We start from the raw sequence: 6,362 nt of genomic DNA, 5'->3' as shown, positions 1-6,362 counted from the left end.
GCAGGACTTGCAGTCCAGTCTCTCTGCCATAACAATCGAGCAGGGTGACCTTTTCTTATCAGCCCTAAACTGAAGAGGCATCCTGATTTGGGGAAATTGTTTTTGATATGCTTTCTGGAACTTCTGGAGTTCATCCTTGATGCTGAGAAAAGATAGCAGGAGACTTGGGGGAAGGCCTTTCCGTGCAGGCTTCTGTCTGTCTGTAGTTGTGGAGATCCTAGTGTTTTCACCATCTCACAGAGGAAACCAGGTGCTTTGAGACGTCAGGGTCATGACCTCCAGTGGCACCTAGCATCATCCTGTTCTGTGCCTGGCAGAGACCTTTGTGGATCATGAAGTTTCCAGGAGCTTCAGGGAGCGTGGCTGCCCACCCAGGGGCCACCAGCACAGACACATCCCCCTTGCCCTGCTTTGGGTCTCTGCCTCCTGAGACTTGGTCTGTGGTGGGACCCTGCTTTTTACTCCCTCCCACCTTGAGTTTGGCCCCATGACCCCTGTCTTCACAGCTTATAGATCTCCTGAGTGAGCAGCTTAAAGTCTGTGCTGGATGTCACTGTTGCTTTTGGCTGAGGTCTCAACATAATAAACACCCAAAGAGGCAGCCAGCTTCTCGCCTTCCTCTGGCATCACCTGTCACTCAGTCATCACTCTTGTGGCCTCCCACCAGCCAGAGGATGTTGAAGGGTTGTGCTTTCTCCAGAACCTCCTGATGCTGCTGGGGGACACTCAAAGGATGTTCTGTTGGTGATTACCAAGCTGCAAAAAGCCTTCCACCGAGTTCCTGCAGTAGGAGCGAGTCATTGGCCTTGGCAGCCAAGAAGGAATCCAGAATTAGTTTTGAATCTTCCATTGAGGACAGAAGAGGGCAGGGAATCCAGGCAGTTTAATGGCAAGAGCTGGGTTGAGTCAGAAGACCTCAGTTCTTGATCAGCTGTGTGACAGGTGAGTGCATTCCTCCAGCTGAGACATCTTGTCCTGTGTGCTTCCTGAGAGGCGTGTTCATCCAGCGAGTGTTTATAAGCTGTGCCCCTGCCCATGCCAGGCATGGCCAATGGTGATGAATGAACACAGGGAGCGTTCCTTCCACCGAGGGGAAGGGAACCTGCCTCTGTGACGAGAACTACAAAGCAGAGGCTCCCAGGGTCAGGGGAGAGAGTCTGAGCAGCTGAGCTGTAATCTAAGGGATCCATGGGAAGGCAGGGCCACTTTAAAGGAGAGAGAGCTGCACATTTGCCAACCCCAGTGCAGTGTGGTGAAGTGAGACGGGCCAGGTCATGCAGTGTCTTGTAGGCCTCAGAAGAGTGGGCTTTACCCAGAAAGCAGGAACCATTGAAGGATTTTAGGCAGAAATGTGACATGGTCAAATTGGTGTTTTGAAAAGATCACTCTGGCCAGACAGTGGAGGGGATAAGAAAACATTTGTAGAAGCAGAGGTTCATAAGAACTTGTTGCCTGGACTGAGGTGGCTGTAACGAAGTGGAGAGAAGGGAGATTTGACAGCCGTTTAAGTGGTGCTCGTGTGGACTTGGTGACTGGATGTGGGGAGAAGGGTGTCACCAAGTATCTATAAGGGATCTCCTAACTCGGTGTCTGGGGCAGCTTAGCCTGGGTGCAAGGCCTTCTACCTCACTAGCTAAGTAACCAGGCCCATCTGACTCCCAGAGCTCTGCACACTGAGCACACAGACGACTTAACACATGCTGAGCAGCCCAGGGAGTGGGGAGCAGGGCTGGTGAATTCGTGTGCTCCGGACAGAACTTAGGTGCCATGTGTGTGCCGAGCACCTTCTGTGAATAAGCTTGTTTCCCCAACAAGCGTGAAGAAAAAGTGTTAAGCACTTTGCAATAATGTCATTTAACCCCATTTTTCAGTGAGGCAACTGAACTTGAGAGATTGTAAGTAATCTACTCAAGATCACACAGGTACTGGTGATAGTGCTAAGGTTTCAACCAGGTCCCTCTGACTCCAGAACCTGCTCCCCTGACTGTGCCCTAAACTCTCTCCCGAAGTCCTAGCGGGGCACAGAGAAGGGAGCGACAGTGCATGCAAAGACCTGGAGGTGTGAAGAAGTCACCTCATCAACGTGGCTGAAGCATAAGGTGCTACGTCAGGAGAGAATGGTCAGAGGTGAGCAGAGTAAGCCTGGGGGTGGACAGCCCTCAGGCCTAGTGGTGGGGTCTAGTGCCCGTGTTTGGAGTCTGCCATGTGTGTGTCTTGCAGGGGGTTGGGAGGGTGTGGGGAGCCCAGCTGGCTGACCCTGGGCTTCCCACCCCTCTTCAGCCTGAGCATCACCTCTCTCAGCTGTGGAGCATTTTAGGGCTGTGGGAAAGATCCCATCTGACAAGATTCTGATGCTAGTGAAAGTCGCTCAGTCGTGCCCGACTCTTTGTGACCCTGTGGACTTGTCCAGAATCCTGGAGAATACTGTTCCCTTCTCTAGGGGATCTTCCTGACCCAGGGATCGAACCCAGGTCTCCCACATTACAGGCAGATTCTTCACCAGCTGAGCCACCAGGGAAGCCCTCTGATGCAGGCATATAAACAAAGTTTGAATCAACCAAAAGGCAGCTGTAGGGGGTGGTCACAAAAACAGGGGTGAGTTTGAGGACCTGGAAGGCACCGTTTGGGATCCAGAAGGCATCCTGGAGGGGGTCCCTCCTGCATGGGGTAAGGCAGGGAGGAGGAGGGCAGCGCTGGACTGAGGTGTCACAGTTCCTGTAGTTGGGAAGCTCCCCAAAGCCCCAGTGTAGTCCTTTATTCTCCAGGCAAAGGCCCCTTCCCTTGCTCTTTGTTTAAAAAACTTGGGCTGTGCTGGGTCTTTGTTGAGGCACATGGGCTTCTCTAGATGCCCCACGTGGGCTTAGTTGCCCGTGGCCTGTGGGATCTTAGTTCCCCAGCCAGGGATCGAATCCTGCTTTGGAAGGCAGATTCTTAATCACTGGACCACCAGGGGAGTCCCACCCCTTCCCTTTCTGATGGGTGGACTCTCCCCTCAAGGGTGGGTGGTACAGAAGGCAGAGCAGGGGCTGAGCCCAGGACCCTTCCTGGCCAGCTAGACCCCTGGGCTCTGCCTCCACAACTCAGACAAGTCTACCTTTATTGCCTGGGTGATGCGGTTGGCAAAGATGCCCTCCCTGCAGACCCCATGTGCTGACCCCTTTCTTCCCTCTGCTGACCTGAGTCCCTGAGCGTGGGCTTTGCAGTGTGAGGCTTACCTCTCCCAACATTGGGACTCCTGCGGGACACGCCCCAGCCAGGGGTTGTAGAGAGGTCCTCCCACATCTGTAACCCACCAGGGCCAGGATCTAAGAATAACTCATAAAGAAAAGGGAGAGGAAAAAAAAAAAAAAAAAGGGAGAGGAAAATAGGATGGGCTTGCTGCTATTTGTTGAAGCTGAGTTATGAGTACAAGAAGTTCTTCACACTACTTTATACTAGTTTCTTTATTCTTGGTTATGTTTCAGATTTTCCCTAATGGTCTTAGAAAGCCCAGTGTTCCCCTGCTCGAGAGCTTCTTCGAGGGAATCAGCCCGGTCTCGAAGAGCTGCCCTCTAGTGGGCCAAAAAGGTACAGCAGAGCCTGAAATTTGCAGAGGAGAGCCGTTCAGTTAAGTGCCCTGAAGGCTCAGGGAAAGAAATAGGTTAGGTTGGACTAAGCTTTGATGGGTGAACAGAGTTTTGTCAGAGATGGAGGAGGGACATTCCAGGCAAGGGAATCACACACTAAAGATGCAGAGGGGCCTTGTTGGCTGAAGTAACCTAACATTAAGTGTTAAGTAACCTAACACTTAGTCCACGTCATAATTAATCCTCTAACAAAACTGTGAGGTAGAAATCATTCTCATTTTACCATAAAGAAACTGAGGCTCAGAGGTAGAGGAAAGATCTCCCCAGAAGGCTCTGGTTCCAGCCTGCGCAGAGTGGGTCGGACAAACCTTCCCTCTTCATCTGCCAGGTTTCAGTGGCTCCCAGAATAGGTAGGGTCTTCAGAAAGGGTCTCCCGAGTGGCAGACCTTCAGTTCTGTTCCTTCTGAAGGGCACAGGGGATTCAGGCCTGGGCTGCAAGGTTTTCAGATGAGGAAGCAGCTCACGGAAAGGCTTGGAGGCCAAGTAGCCTGTGGGGAGCCCAACTCATATCTCTGCAAGAGGTCAGGACCTTTAAGAACTTTGTTAGCGTCTGGAATTCTTACTTCCCTGAAGTATGTACTTTGGCAGTCTCTGTTCCCTAACAGTCATAAGAGCAAAACCCTCAGGGGAAGAAGTGGACTTCCACCTTCTGAGCTCCTAGTGCCTAGTGAGGAATACTGCCTTTGATTTGTCATTTGATCCTTTCTAAAACTTGTGTTAGTATTATCCCCATCTTACAGATGAGTCCACTGAGGCTTAGATGAAATGAGTTCCCCAGGGTCCCACAATTGTATATAGCAGAGCTGAGATTCAAACCCAGGTTTGACCAAAAGCCTGCCCTATTTTTGGCAGCTGGGATAATGCAATGGTTGAGAGGAGGCCATGTTATTCTGAGTGTTGCAGGCTGATCAGATAACACAGGGAGGGAGGAAAGTGCTAGGGTCTTTCAAGCAAAGGGAACAGCATGTGCAAAGCCCAGGGCTGTAGGTGGTTGGGAAGCTGGGCAAAGCAGGTGGAGAGGCCGTAGGACCAGATTAGATTGGACTTGGGGGAAAGGGTTTGGATTTTACCCTGCAGGCAATGGGGAGCCAGGGAAGAATTCTAGGAGAGGAGCAGCCAGGTCAAATCTGTATTTTACAAAGATCCCCTGGGGCAATGTGGATGCTAAGTCACATCCAACAGGCCTGAGACCCTCAAGATGGGTGATACAATCTACACTAAAGATCGGGGTGGGGGATGCTGAACTGAGATAGCAATGGCAAACTTGTTGGCAGATGGTACATAAGAAGTGCCCAATCAGAGCTGGACGCTGTTCTGCCTAGATCTCTGCTTTTAGCTTGGTTCTTCCTCCTCATCTAGGTTCTCAAATCAAAGGCCATCTCTTGAGAGAGACCCTCCTTGACCATCTGCTCTAAAGGAGCCCCCATCACCCTCAGGCCCATCTCCCGGATCTGTGGTCTTTATAGCACTTACAGCTAGGACTCATTTAGTCCCACTTACTAGTTTTATCTCTTCCACTAGAACGTCAGCTCTAGGACTACTTTTCTTTCCTGTTCACTGCTGTATCCCTGGAGCCCAGATCAGAGTAGATGCTCATTTTAAGACATTTTTGATGAAGGAATGATAACTCTAAAGCAAATAATTTCCCTCTCCTGCCTACCCTTTCTCATCTGCGAAATGAGGATAGTCATGCCAACCTTGCAAGATGTTCAGAAGAATGAGTGATGTTTTAAAAAGTGAAGGCAGGGAAGGAGTAGAGCACAGAGAGGTCTCCTCCTGGCCCAGGTGCCATGGCGAGGAAGCTAAAAATCACCAGAGTAAAAACTTCCCAAGACCCCTAGGAAGGAGGGGTTTTCAGTGACAGGTTACTGAGGAGGAATCTGAGACTCAGCGAGGTAGAGTAACTGGCCCCAGGTCACAGTGAGTAGGGTGGCTGTGCTATTTTTGCTGTGGCAACTGCTCTGCCCTGCCCATGCCCGCTGGCACAATGAGACCGCCCAGATACCCCTTTACACCTGCTGTGTTGCCTGTTCAGTTGCCATGTCTAACTCATTGCGACCCCATGGACTGCAGCACGCCAGGCTTCCCTTCTGTCACTGCGTCCCGGAGCTTGCCCAGGTTCGTGTCCATTGTCAGTGATACCACCCAGCCATCTCACCCTCTGTCACCCTCTTCTCCTGCCTTCAGTGAAGTGTAAAGATTCCTCTCTCCATAAAGCCTTCCTGCATCGCCACTGGATATTTTGTGCCTAGCAGCTTCTATGGCAGGTTAAGTTCCCCAGCAGCCAGATTCTGAGAACAAAATCAGTGTGCAGACTTTTATTTTTTTAGTATTTACTTCTTTGGCTGCTCTGGGTCTTAGTTGCAGCAGGCAGGATCTTCAGTCTTCACTGTGGCATGTGAGATCTTTAGTTCCAGCATGTGGGTAATTGTTCCCTGAGCAGGGATTGAACCCAGGTCCCCTGCACTGGGCACTCAGTCTTAGCCCCTGGACCATGAAAGAAGTCCCCTAGACTTTTATATATACATTTTTTTTCCATGCCATGCAGACTGTGGGATCTCAGTTCCCCAACCAGGGATTGAACCTGGGCTCTTTGCTTTGAGATCACAGAATACTAACCACTGGGCCGCCAGGGAATTCCAAGGGTGCAGACTTTTTTTTTCCCCTTGTATTTGTGTGCAGACCTTTATTAGGAAATTCTTTCTTAAAAAAATATTTACTTGGCTGCACCGAGTC

The sequence above is a fragment of the Bos grunniens genome, chromosome 2, assembly GCF_055505025.1.
Source record: "Bos grunniens cultivar Pamir isolate PY7600 chromosome 2, Bosgru_T2T1.0, whole genome shotgun sequence".
Lineage (NCBI taxonomy): Eukaryota > Metazoa > Chordata > Mammalia > Artiodactyla > Bovidae > Bos > Bos grunniens.
The sequence above is the reverse complement of the archived record's forward strand: the minus strand, read 5'-3'. Positions refer to the sequence as shown.